The sequence below is a fragment of the Mastigoproctus giganteus genome, chromosome 7, assembly GCF_048544385.1.
Source record: "Mastigoproctus giganteus isolate SK-2022 chromosome 7, ASM4854438v1, whole genome shotgun sequence".
Taxonomy (NCBI): domain Eukaryota; kingdom Metazoa; phylum Arthropoda; class Arachnida; order Uropygi; family Thelyphonidae; genus Mastigoproctus; species Mastigoproctus giganteus.
The window spans coordinates 45,681,713-45,696,439 of NC_143581.1; the positions used below are offsets into that span (position 1 = coordinate 45,681,713).

Sequence of the window (14,727 nt, forward strand, 5' to 3'; positions counted from 1 at the left end):
GACAACCCTGCTAACCTTCGTATCGTCTGCAAACTTGGACATTAAGCTTGATATACCATCATCAATATCATTTATAAATACAGAAAACAATAATGGACCCAATACTGAACCCTGAGGGACTGCACTAATAACATTAGTCCACGATGAGCAGTGTCCATTGATTACCACTCTCTGTCTTCTCCCCCTCAACCACCCCTTTATCCATAGCAGCAATTTGCCTCTAATGCCACACTGCTCCAATTTGTGCAGCAGTCTTTCATGGGCAACAGTATTAAAAGCCTTTCTAAGATCCAAGTATATAATATCAAAGTTATTCCCTGCATCCAGTTCTTTTGTGACTGCATCATAGTATCCAATCAAATTGGTCAGGCAAGACCTGACCTTAACAAAACCATGCTGTGTCTGAGCTATAACTGAAGTCTTGTCTAAATGATCCTGCAGTGCTTCTTTAACCAGTGCTTCCATTAATAATATTCCGGGAACAGAAGTTAAACTAACAGGTCTGATTAGTATCAGTACTGATTCTGTCAGTACCTTGTGATGAAGGAAATCAACTGCGAGAGATAATGCATTCCGGTTAATAATTCTTGAACCAAGCATTTCCGGAACTATATTGATATAAAATATTTTTGTCTACATATGAAGAATTCATTTCTGAAGTTATGCTGTGTATTTTTGAGACACCCAGTATATTAGATATTATTACATATAAATGTGTTTTTTGCGAATTACAGAATGATTTGGGTATAATTTTACGAAATATGATGTAGGAATAAAGCAAGTAAAATATTTTAAGACAATATTATCATGACAATGTTGTCACAATACGCAATTTCCCTAGGTGAAAATACGAAACGCACTCGCACGCCATGATGATACTCCAATCGTTTGTGATAAAACCCAACAATAACGACATGTGACGCATGCTCTGTAATGATTTCCTACCACAGTAAGTACGGATGATTTTATTCATGAGAGGTAGCTTTCTAGATTTGATTTTGAAGAATTAAGCGTTTATGAAAGATATATATTTGTATAAATGTAAGGTAGCAAGTTCTTTGAGGGGTAAGATATATGTGTATATCCTTATATCATGAGATTTCATTAACGACGTTTTTTTAAAAATATTTTGGACTCAAATTATGATTTTGGAACGCCGTTTAAATATTTACGCCATTCAGAGAGTAAGGAAGGGTTTTCTTCAAGAGAAGTATGTGATGGACGAATTAGTTATCAAGTGTTTTTGGTTCGATTTGAAGATTTAAAAAAAAAAGAAAGCCTTAGTTTAAATTTGTTGACTGTCATGGCGGATTTTCAGTGGCTTCATGGACGCCGGGGAAAACATGGCGAGTTTCACTTTTGTTAGCAATAGCGTTTCTTTTTTGTATTAAGAAGGAAATCGCGGTGCGGTGAGGCCTGTTTGTGAAAAGTGATTTGTTATGAAAGGTTTTTTTTCTATAAATGGAGAAGAATTGTAGGGATAAGTAAATGCGAGCAACATTACAATTGAAAGAAATTTTTTTTTTTGAAGTAATGGGCAGAGTTGCTGAAAAAGGTAAAATGGCAAAGCAGATGAGACAAACGGCCTGCCGTTAAAGCTGTCTTTATGATGTTTGTTTTGTATAAGTAAAATATTACTACTAAATGTGAATGCGTATAAACCATTGGTATGGACCATTAGGCATACTACGATTTTAGGAATTTAGCCGGATGTTTATTTTATTAGTACTTTCATAATCCTTGTTTCCATGCAGTGTTTATTGTATTTCCCCCCAAAATTGATATAGAATTCCAGAGGTATTATCAAAGTAAGCGGTACTCGTTTTTCTGCCATGTTTAGAATTTACGCCATTCATTTAATTTATATTATATTAAATATCAGTATATTTAATATAATGTAACTAGTATTTTTAAAAATTTCTGCATTCATTATATTCTTGATGTGTTTCGTCGTGTACTTATTAGTTCACATTTTATATATATTTCAAAATTTTTCTTAACTTTTATCATCATTCGATTTATTTATATTTGACCTATACTAGTTTATATTTAGTTTAGATTTAAATTACTTAGCATATATTGATCATCACAGAAACAGAGAACCTCTTGTTTTTTGCCTTCATTCTGGGTGGTTGGCCCCAGTTGAAGTCATCTAGATTGTCGGTAAAAAGCGATAATATTTTTTTTTTTTTTGCGTTTTCTTAGGTCCCTGATGGTATTATTATCGGATTGATTTACTTTTTCCAATAATATTCTATAGACATTATGGGTGTATTGCATGATTGCTTGCAACTGCATTGACCCATAAATATTAGTTATTGTCTTTTTAACGTTCTTTCTTTCCTTTTTATCACTAATATAATTTTATATATATATATATATATATATATATACACACACACACACACACAAACAACATAAAAAGCATTATACAGTTATTAAATGCTACAAAATACTTCAGTGAGTGCTTACTTTCTACAGAAATAATGTACTTCATATTGGGGAAAAATATTTTGTGAATTTATTTATTGAGATCTATATCATAATTCCAAGATGTAATAACTGTCAGCAAACCACTTTTTTTTTTTTTTTTTTTAAGGCTGATTTATTTTTATGGTAACTTTAATCATATTTAAGATTGAAGCTGAAACATGTTAATAATAACAGCATTATGAAAAAACATGTTGGCAAGACCAACTGATTGTTTTTGAACAATATTGGTATAAACCAACTAGTTGAATGTGCCTACTTCTGTTTGTATAATAAACAAAGCAAATTATTTTATTGACTGTTGTTTCACAATGAATTATAGAAGTTGAAAGAATATTTTTCTTCTTTCCAGACGATGTAGAATAGATGTGCGGAAATTTGCCTTTAGCCAGCGGGTGGTTAATTGCTGGAACAAACTTCCATCTGTCGTTGTAGAAGTTGATAGGTTGAATAAATTTAAGGAGGAATTGGACGGGCATTTGGAGGGAATGGTGTGATATATATATATATTTTTTTTTTGGTTGATGCTGCATAAGCTCATACACTTGCATCACATGCCACTACTACTACTAATATGACGCAGCATAGTTCTTTGATCAAAAGCAAATTGAGATGATCTAGTCTTTTTCTGTAGGACAAAAATGATGGCAGTATCTTTTTTGGGATATTTACTGCAGTGTGCATGTGTTTCTTCAATTCAGCTAATGGGATAAATGAACTAATTATCTTATCGATGGTTAGGTTAAGTGTGTTTTTTTTTTTTTTTTTTTTTGCTGATGATGTATAAGCTTTTTTTTTTTTTTTTTATTTTTTTTGGCTGTTGCTGCTTAATTTGCCATTAATAATAATAATAATAACTGTCTGAAGTGTTTTAGTTGGTTGTTGACCAGATTTTTTTTTTTTTTTTCAGATATAGGCCACTTATATTTTAGGTAGAGACCACTAAAAATATTAAACTATACATGCAAATGTATTAACTATTTCTTTTAAAAATACAGTGATATGTATGTGTACTTAACATATATTATAATTGAGTTGTAGGCATACCTGTATCTCCCATCGCTGTTAATAGGGTTATTGACTACTGGAAGAAAAAACATTGATTGTTAAGTGACACAGACCACAGGTTGGGAAACACTGCTCTAAATCACTTTATCCATTATCACTAATGTAGTCTCGTGTACAAATCTAAACAAGGGTGCCGACCGGGCTAGCCGGGTGGGTAAAGTACCGGGCTAGCAACCCAAAGGTTGCGGGTTCGAATCCTGCCTCGGGCTTGGATCAAAGTACTGCAAAAACCTTGGGAGGTGCATTATGGCCACAGAAGCTGATGCGCCAACAACTACCAAAAAAAAAAATAAGGGTAAACTAATAAGAAGGAAAAAATAAGTTCAATAAATTCAAAAGAAAAAAAAAAAAAAATTTAATAGCCCACTAATGTTATGCGAGTTGTATAAGAACATCATGTGTCTCTAAATAAAGAAGTAAGATACATTTCTGCACATGTTAGTCTCCAAACATGTTAACATTACATGGGAGGAGGCAGGTCATACCTAGTAAGAGTTTGAGCTACAACTATTGTAAACTCACTGGGATGATTTGGCACCTGTGTTTACTCTGGGGCTAATAAGAGATTTTGGGCATGATTATGCAATCAGGAAAACCTGTTTTGTAAAACTTCAGTACCTACCACATTTTGTTCTTGATCGTGTACTGAGTAACAAAATACAGTATGACTTAACTCGAGAACAAAACACTGTGATAGTTATATCTTGTTGACGAGATGTCTGTTTGGTATGAAATAGTGTTAAAAAATATAGGAAGGTCCATTTTTTATATATATATTAATATTACGTTTAGATGTATGTATTCTTTTGTATTTTAATCTTTCTTTGTGCATCGTTAATGCCATTGTTTTTTGTCGTATTGGCCAATTGAACATTATACGTGCCAGTATATATTAGTTTCTAATTGTTCGAATTTTTGATTGTTACTTATTATTGGTGGTTTTTACATATAGGCATTAGTGTTCATACAATTCTGGTCATTAATCTAGCCTTATTTAGGTCATCTTAATTCCGCATGGCCTATACATATTAGGTTTAGAAGTTGAATGCTTAATGATAATGAATTTTCATGACAAATTATTAATAAATTTTTATCTGTAGCAAAAGGTAATTACTAGTTATTAACAGTATACTTCTATTTTATTACTATAATACATTTTTGCATTCCATCACGTGGCTGTCAATCCCCTACTTCGTCGGGGGCTTTGAGTGGATTGACAGCCCTTTCGATGTGATGTCTGAGGTAAGGCACAAAAATGCATGTAAAAATAATGTTAATACACATGTAAATAAAAGATTTTAATCCACATGTTAACACAACCCATATAAAGCTTACAGAAAATCATCGATCCAACAACAAAACTTCCACTGCAGGCATTGGCATGAAAATCGGGGCCCGAGGCCAATGCACCATCAACACACAAGGTAACGTTAGTGCGACTGCGCTATAAAAATTGCTACCTATGAAACAAATAGAAGGCGGGAAATTTCCCCTTTCTATTCTACGACCTCCACCGGATTACAACATTAAGTAGGAATTTTACAATATTGGATACTTACCTGTTGGGCTTTGTGTACTCTATCACAGTTTGCTGAAGAGATCGTTAAAAATTAAAACTAATTAATACTATTAATAGATATGCAAACAATAATTAAGAATTTAAAAAATTTAAAAACTTGAATTCTAGGAACTTTAGAAATTAAACAAAAGAAAAGGAACTTAAAATAGCAAAACTGTGATAGGTACAAACAGAAACGAGTAAGTATAAGGCATTAAATAAAAGAAACAAATGCATGTAATAAGCAATTATGTAAAAATTTAAAAAAATTGTATTATTATAGAGTTAGAAAATAATTAATTCTTGTGGTCTCAGACCACAAGCAGAATTTAAGAAAATTACACACAAAAAAAACCATCTTACAGGTTAAAAATTTGTAAAAATACTGTTGAACAGATAGTAGAAAGGTAATGAAAAGTGCTCTTGACCATAAGTAAAAGTGCTACAAAGCAGGAACTGTACCATAATACTAGTTAAGGGATTAAGGATACTGTCATTAGATACAATATTAACTTCAATTCCAGTTTGCTTTTGCACTGACTATCACTTATTTTCTAGTAATAAGTAATTTCTACACAAGTTAATTTTATGATTTTAGTTATTCATGATAATTTTTTTTAAAATGCCTTGTACTGAAATTGAATGAAAAAAATTCTTATAGGAAATAACTCCCATAAATTATGTAGTCCTGAAGGGACTACTGAAAGCACTGATTTTCGGTGCATGGAGTATTGTTTACAGAAAAGATATTCCTCGTGTATAGCCATACAGTGATTTTCTCACACATGCACTTGCTTTACAGGGTTCAAAGTAACCCTATTTATAACCTTAAAAATCAGCAAGAAGTTAATTAAAATTGTTTTTGCTTTTTGATGCCACCTTTATTTTAAATCTTTTCTGAACACAATTGTTGAACATTTTTAATTATTTTGAAATTCCAAACACTTCTGCAGCACTTTAGGTATGTTTTTTAATCCTCATATTCAAATATAATCTTCCCATTATCATAAAAGCTGGTTTTTTTATTGACATTTTGCTCACTGTCAAGTGAGCAAAATGGCACTCAAAAATCTGCTTTCCTTAACAATTGGATATGAGCTAGACATATTCAATGATGTGAAGCCAGAGAACATGACTGGATATACTGCCATAAAGTATTGTTAGAGCACGTGGGTTGATGATGGGATGCGAGAGGTGTGTGTGTTAATTTAAATTCATGATTTCCAGTATGTGCACCTAGTTATCGAGACTCGGTTTAATTTGGTCTTGAATTTTTTACTTTTTGTGTAATAGCAAACAAAGTTTTGGAAAAATCATAGAAAACACTTATTGCCTTTCATCTGTGTGGACTGAGTAGATGAGCAGGAAATAGCTGAAAGTTGTGGGTCTTGAAGACCCCTTCATGATAGGCTCTGGATTAAATAATAATAAAATTCTTTATTCATAGAAATAAAGGACATGATTCCCACTACAGGCAACCAGAGGAATCTCACAATTAACTGTACACATTACATTCAGTACATAAAAAAAAACTACGTGGGTCCACAAATTCATAAAATACACAGAAAGTGCTAATAGATTACATACAGCTTACATTGCATTATATAGTTATTATACAGAGCTAATATACAGAGCTTACATTGCATTATATAGATTTTACAGTTATTATATACAAGCTGCAGCACATTAAGACAGTCTGGTCTGGACACTTTCACTGGGAGTTATTCCGCTGTCAATTGCAGGAATGCTGACTGCACTTCACTATGGATTTGCCCTTCCCTGTAGCACTTTCTCTGTAGGCAGAATCTCTGGACCACACATCCAAATCAATGTTTGCGGAGTTCAGCGCACTGATGATGCTGTTTGAAAAGTGCTGCTTGAAGGTTGGGAGCTTTTGCAGGTTAGAACAGAGCGCCGGATGGTTTCTGAGGGCTCTACCAGTGATTTTCCAGCCTACTATTTCCCAGATATTAATGAAGTCGAGAGCAGCAGAGCACAGATTAAGCGGCATTGTGAGCCTCCTCGCATATGCTAGGCTGGGGTGGGGTGTAACTCAGATTTATGCAGAGCCGTGATTTTTATGTTGTATAGGGTAGGTAAGCCCAATTGTTGGCCCACTTTAGGACCCAGAATTCCAGACCCTCAGAGTATCTTCAGACTGGACATGGAGCAGCCGACCAAACTTCAATACCATAACTGATGACAGAACTAAAATAGTAGAGAAGTTTTCTGACTGTTTTCTTGTTGTGTGCTCTACAGAGAGCAAGTTTCATACTCCAGAAAGCCCGTAATGCTCTTGAACACAGTTGCTGGATTTGTTCCTTATATGTTAGGTTTTGGTCGATTACCACGCCTAGGAATTTTACGGAATGAGTGGCAACGAGAACATTCCCCCCAATGGAGGGCTGCAGGATTGAGGTCTGCTTGTGCTCTAGGTGAGATGATGATGATATATCTGGATTTTTCAGGGTTTATTTTAAGCCCAAAATAAGTAGCGTATTCACAGAAAGAGGACCGATATTTGTTCAGGAAGACAGACTTCGATAATTCATCTGCCTGGTGAGGTGTTAGCTGGGCTTGAGAGGTAACATGCAATATCATCGGCGTAGGCCATAAACGCAGGTATCTCATTCATTAGCGGAATAAATATCGCTGAAAAAAAGCAGTGCTGACAACGATCCACCTTGGGGTATACAGACTTCCACCTGTTTTGTGATGCAGTTATTCCCTTGCTGGAAGGTAAGGTACCTCTTGGTTAGCAGATTCCTGAGGAGCTTCAAGACATTACACGTGAAACCATAGTAGTTCTCCAGGAGGCGCATAAGTGGCTTAACTTTCACTGAGTCAGAGGCTGCTTTCAGATCCAGAAAAAGTATGCATAACATAGCCTTGCTCCCAGGCTTGAAGGATTTTTAAATTCAGGGCCTGTATGCATGTTATCGGGGATCTTTGTGAGAATGTGTGATGTGTATGCTGAGGTCTCTGGGAAAGGATCTAATTGGCAACCACTTTAAACATGCATTTCTCCAGGCATTTGAGAAAAGGGGATGAGATTGAAATAGGCCTATAGTCAGTAGTTGAGGTCGGATTCTGCACCTTTGGAACTACGATGACTGTAATTTAGCCAAGCGTTTGGGATGATTCCCTGTTGTAAAATTCTGTTAAACAACGTCGTCAGCTCATCGCTGATGAAGTAGGAGGCAACTTTTAGACAAAAGGTGGGAATAGTCACTTCCCATTGTTTTCTTATTGGACAGGGTGTTTATGGCCTTGATTAGCCTCAGTGAGACTAGTTATGTTATAGTGGGCACTGCTCCAGGGGAAATCAGCAGCTGCACTGTCTGTTATGACAAACCGGGTAACATGATCACACCATTTGGCCAGGTCTAACAATTCTGCTGACCCAATGTGATTGGCCAACTAGGATTGCTGTCCACAGGCTATCCTCTTCTCCATGAACAAGTTGATAGCTTGCTTCTTGGATTTCTGGAAACTGCATCTGGCTATTGAGTATGATCTTTCTGTGGGTGATCTCTTGAATTGGGCATGTAGTAGTTTTTTTCTTTAAACTGGTGCATAAGGATACTGGACCACCACGGCTTTGAGTGTGTACAGATGACTGTAACCCTTGACATGTCTACTCTAGCAATGAAAGATAACCATTTCTGAAGCCAAAACGCAGCTTCCTCCTCAGGCGCCTCTGTGGGCAGGAGCAGCAGTGCGTAGCACAAGCTTCTTGATTAGACTGGGGTTTGAGCCCGTGACCACCAAATACAGAGGATGTGGAAAGATCAGGGAATGACCACCACATATCCCTGGAGCAATGTGGCCTTAGTTGCTAATGCTCCTAAAAACCAAATAACAAACAAACAAAACGCAGCTTCCTCTATATCGATTTCACTGAGAGTTTGCCAGGGGTAGAGCCTAAAGAGATCTATTGCTGTTTCAATTTTTAGGTATTTTGGATCATATACAGCCTTCCTGATCTTTTTAGTAGAGTTCGATTGGTGTGGTTGGTTATGGCATTCTTTCAACAGGATGAGAGAAGCTTCAATTGGCCTATGGTCGGAGGGAAATGCCGAATTAGAGCTGATTGCCGCTTCAACACTTGTGGCTGGAAAAGATTCTCTGTAACGTGGCTTCTCCGCGAGAGAGGGGGGGACACAGATACAATGGATGTTGAGACTCGACAGATCCGAAATTAACTGATTGAGGAGCTTCGATGCCGCTGGCAGGGGCAGGTTGAAGTCTCCGAGAATTATTACTTTCTGGTTGCACTTTATGGAGGTCAGGAGCCAAGCAGAAAAATTCGTAATGCATTGATCTGCAATGGGTGGGGGTAAGTAAACTGCATATACTAGCAACTGTAGTCTATTGACTAGATAGTAGTCCAGAACAGCTTCAAAATCGCTACCAGGGTATGCCCAAGATTTGATCAGAGGGAGCTGTTGCCTTTGGCAGATTAAGACTCCCCATCCTTTTCTGTTCACCAGAATAGACTGATAACTGATGTTGGTGGTTAAAGGCAATATGTCCTTGTCATCACAAAACCAAATTTTAATAAGGATAAAGTCGTAATCCGCACTTAGGAGTATGTCAATCAGGGCACTGCGCTTGTTCTTCAGGCTGCTGATGTTCTGCATGAAGCATTTTGCATGTTTCTTGTTGACGGGCTTGATCTGGATTAAGTTTCTAGGGTTCCTTTCCCTGAGGATGGTGGCTGGTTGGAGGTGGATTCCTCTTGAGCAGGGTGTGGCACCATGATTCGCCCTACTAGTAATGTTCACTTGTATCTGGTGGTCAGACTTGACGAGATGATTGCCGGATTTAGTCAGCATGGTGACTGCTCTTCTTTTATCAGGTTGAAAGGTACAGTCAGGTTTGCTGCCTATCTATGCAGAGAGAGAGAGAGAGAGAGAGAGAGAGAGAGAGAGATGCATCGTGCCCACCTCTGGTCTCGAGATCGCATGTACTCCTGGTTTCGCATTATGGTCACCGGCAGATGGCAGCACTAGGAGATCTGCAGGGCAGATATCTGTGTTTAGATACCTTTCTATATTAGCATATTTGATCTTGATCCCGAAAGATGCATATGCCATTCTAATTGGTTCGAGCTCATCACCACCAAATACCGAGGATGCGTGGTGACTGCTCTTTTATCAGGTTGAAAGGTACAGTCAGGTTTGCTGCCTAGCTATGCAGAGAGAGAGAGAGAGAGAGATGCATCGTGCCCACCTCTGGTCTCGAGATCGCATGTACTCCTGGTTTCGCATTATGGTCACCGGCAGATGGCAGCACTAGGAGATCTGCAGGGCAGATATCTGTGTTTAGATACCTTTCTATATTAGCATATTTGATCTTGATCCCGAAAGATGCATATGCCATTCTAATTGGTTCGAGCTCATCACCACCAAATACTAAGGATGCGGAAAGGTCAGGGAGTGACCACCGCATATCCCGGAGCAATATGGCCTTAGTTGCTAATGCTCCTAAAACAACAAACATAACAACCATTCTAAAATTGACTTGGCGCATTATAGCCTTAGATGCTAATGCGTCATAAAACTCTAAAACAAACAAGCCATTCTAAAGATAAATTAACGTTCTGTGAATCATGTGGCTACAGAAAGATGTTTGCTTCCCCAGTCCATCCCTCCTATTAAATTTGTAAGTGGATCATATTCTCTCCAATGTACTTTTTCCAGTAGCTTTCTCTGCTTGATGCAGTATTTGATTTATTAAAGATTACAAGAGGTTAATTGTTTGTGAAACTTCCCCTTTTTAGGAGTTGGTTGGAGTGTACAAACATTTCTTCTCTAGTAATTTATTCATTCTTCCATCCACGTTTGTTCCTTCAGGGTTACTATATAGACAAATAAGGATGGTACCACCCCACCAACAGTATAACTGAAAGAACCACACAGTGCAAGACATCTCATGCAATGGGAAATGGGATTAATTATGTAAATCAGTTACACTTCTAATTTAGCAAGGCTAAAAATATAATTATAATGAAAACAAGTGGAGTAATAGATATAAAATACATGTTTGTTTAGGAGCATGACTGACTTAGTGTTAATGTATCAAGTGAGTGGCATCATAAATTAAAGTTACTCTATACTATTCTATACTATGAGATTCATATGTAAATAAAACACAATTCAGAACTCCTACTGTGGGATTAATAATAAAGAGAACCATTCTTATGAACTTGATCTGAAAGGCTTTGAAGAGTTAAAGTTTGCTAGTAAGTAGGAAGCATTAAAGCAAGAACAGTAATTATGAACACTGTTATTCTACACTGTGAAAAAGATGTGCTTGATTACAGGTAATTTTTTATAGATTTATTCGCACTATGGTAGGGTTATACCAAAAGAGTAATAAATTTGTCTTGGTGTTAGGTGAGATTTGCATAGCTTTTCATCCAACCAAAGCATGTATAAATTGCATACAATATACTAATGCATCATGATGATATCTGCCATATTTCAAATTCTAAACTAATCAGCCATAATTTTTTCTTATTTTTATTTATCTTTTCTGACAAAAATCAAATGCCTTCCTTCCTTTTGCCCTTTATGTCCCAATTTGAAAAACAAGTGATCCATGCAGATAGTGTAATTGTTATGGTATGCAATAGTAGCTGTTTTTCTCTTCAGCAGTTTTGTATATCTAAAACCAGTTGTTCAGGTACTCCAAAAGTGAAAAGCTAATGGATGTAGGTTGGGTGAGTTGGGGAGGTCACATAACTTGTTCTTCACCCCTAAGGAAATTTTCATTTTACAATCCCTTGGCTACCTTATGTATGTGGAAATGCTTTTTGTTGTTAGTGCATTTGTAGTTGCAGTGTAAATAAAGTGTCTTTAAAAGGGTATGAAAGTGTATTCTTGAAGCCTGTGCCATTAGCCTGTTTTCCTGGAAATTTTGCCTTTTATGGTTTTTAGAAAGTTTTTTTTTTTTTTTTTTCTGCAAATCATAGATGGCAGAACTTCCAGGTTACAGATGCAAATACAATACACAGTGAAGAAACTAAAAGGGGAGGTAGAAACAAAATTAAGGATGAGGGTATTGCAGAAAGAAAATATATATATATACACACACACACACATACACCACCAATTTAGAATTAACAGCCAGTATGGCAGTTTTATCAAACCATAAACAAATAAAGCAGAACTAAATAAACAAATTTAAACAGGTATCCCTAATTAGCTGAAGCCAAATAAAGTAAAATATCACTCGTGTTTAATATTATCAACTGATCAATGTGACCAAAATATGAAACAAAATAAAATAAGTGACCATTGAGTCCTGTCTCATCAGAAGGTCACAAGACATCAATAGTTATGGAATCAGTGAATCAGACAGCAACTGACAAACATTCTATCAGCCTGCCAATGCACCAGGTTTGCACAGTGGTGGCTCTCGTTCAGTGAGAAATAACTATAGTAGCTAAGAACCCTCTTGATGCAAAGCCAAACTGCTACCAGAAAAAGTTAAAATAACAAGAATGTAAACTGAGCGGCGTTTAACATCTCAGTCCACTACTACCATATTATACAAATAAATTTTAAAAAATAATAAAATGAAGAGGAGGAAATAAAAGTTGTATATTCTAAAAGCCTTCAATTTCCATTATCTAACTGAAGTACTGATGATATATTAAGGAGTCATGTGCTGTGATGTAATGACTAGAAAGGAAGGTGCACTTTCCTTTCTTAAGCAAATTTTTAAAGCTCATAATTTAGTAACTTTTAAATTTATAATTTCTTTAAGTTGTTAAAATTTCATAACTACTATGTACGTGGTAACTTGCAACAAACTAAGCCGATTACTATAAGGTGAGTGCTGAAAATTAAGCTAAGCTATATCTACGATCTAACTGAAGTACTCCAGATATAGTGAATATTACCCAAAGAACTTTGCAGGAATAGGAGATATCCCATGTCCCTGTTGAGAAATCAAGGAACAAAAAAAAAAAGATGAATCAGGAAATTATCACCACTGCTTTCCCTTTATGCACTGATTATCCCTTTTTTTTTTTCTTTTTTTTTTTACATGGTCATAGGGAGGATATATTCCCTATCTCAAAAGATTGTTGGTAACTTTTTTTAAACACCAGAAATGGTGAATGAATTAGGAAATTATCACTGTTTCAGTGATAATTTCCCAATTCATTCACTTTTCTGGTTATTAAAAAAGGACATTGGGTGGGCATAAGAAATGTCCTGTTCCTATGCCCTTGTTTTTACTGACTTTCGACATACCGTTTTGGGTCTTAACCAAAGTGAACTAATAATTCCTTGTTTATTGGATTTCAGGTTTTTGCAATGGTGTGTGTGTGTGTGTGTGTGTGTGTAGATTGTTTTAATTAAAAGGCACTGCAATCTATCTTGCTTAGATAGATTGCAAGTGCCAACAGGAACTTGCTGTAAGCAAGTTCCTGTTGGCTTCCTATTGTTGAACCCAAACCTTACAGTGATGGAAAGTTTTTTCTGAAATGTTGCAGCATTGTATGCAAAACATTGACAGTATGGACCGTTGATAGTAGAATATTGTGGCACTGCATGTTGGTACAGAATCCTGAGTAGTTGAAAAAGATAATTTTAAACCTTTAGTCTACACATATAAAAGAAATTGCTAATGGTTGACAAGATATGAAAGCAATTTAAATAAAGGGGGAGGAGATACTTATGTCATTAAATTCTATTCACTAATCCTGAAAAATGCACATCAAGTAAAGCTCTTGTTGATCAGTTGGGAAAAGAATAGTGGCATTTTAGCAACTGAGAGATAAGAGCTGTATTCAGTGATATGTATGTTTGTGAGGATTGAAGTGAGCAGTTTAAATTTGGTATTAGTGCTGCAATTTTCATGTTTGTGTATGGTGGTTGTCCTGCTGGCAGCTGGGTATGGAATTAACCTTTTGAGATAATTATTTAAATATCAGGAAAATGTATCTCCTTTATCACTCAAAGGGGACAAAATACATAATACAAATAATAATTAAAGAAAAAAATCAATAGACCCTGAGACACTACAGTAATTTATTTTTAATTTAATTTTTAATTACTTTTTAAAATTATTTTTAACTTCAGTGACATAGCGAATTACTTGGTTAGGTAAATGAATGTTTACTTACTGATCTGTAATTTGGAAGAATATTTTGAGGATGTGACCAACAGAATTTTTGGTGGATGGTTGAAGTGGAGACAAGCAATCAGTGTGTTAGCAACCCAGTTCTAATTATGCTGCAGAGCGAGTTAATAAGTAAATAAATCAGTGATGTGTAAGCATAGATTATTGGTTAGGCCCGTTATGTTATATGGTTTAGAGTGATGAGCATCAAAACAGAGAACAAAGGTTGCAGATCAATGAGTGGAGTTACCAGAATAGATAAAGTGAGAAATTACTATGTTAGAGAAAGTTTAGGGGTTGCACAAATTTGGGATAAAATAAAGGGGGGGGGGAAGACTGAGATGGTTCAGATGGGTAAATAGATGGGGTCAGGATAAACCAGTAAATAGTATCCTAGATTTTTGTGGGTAGAGATAACCTAAGAGTACATGGATGGAGGTTGAGAGGAAAGGAATATGGAGGGGTGCACAGTG

At 35.9% G+C, this 14,727-nt stretch overlaps 1 protein-coding gene across 6 annotated transcripts in view; it reads left to right on the plus strand.

Moving 5' to 3' along the window:
- The first annotated feature begins 867 nt into the window (after window positions 1-867).
- The window catches only part of LOC150082865 (uncharacterized), a 175,930-nt gene continuing 162,070 nt past the window's right edge, over window positions 868-14,727 (plus strand). For 3 of the 6 annotated variants that reach the window (XM_090377634.1, XM_090377637.1, XM_090377640.1), the window contains exon 1: window positions 868-949. The gene's annotated coding sequence lies outside the window, so the exon portion shown is untranslated. The other 3 variants (XM_090377633.1, XM_090377636.1, XM_090377638.1) reach the window with 1 other exon arrangement.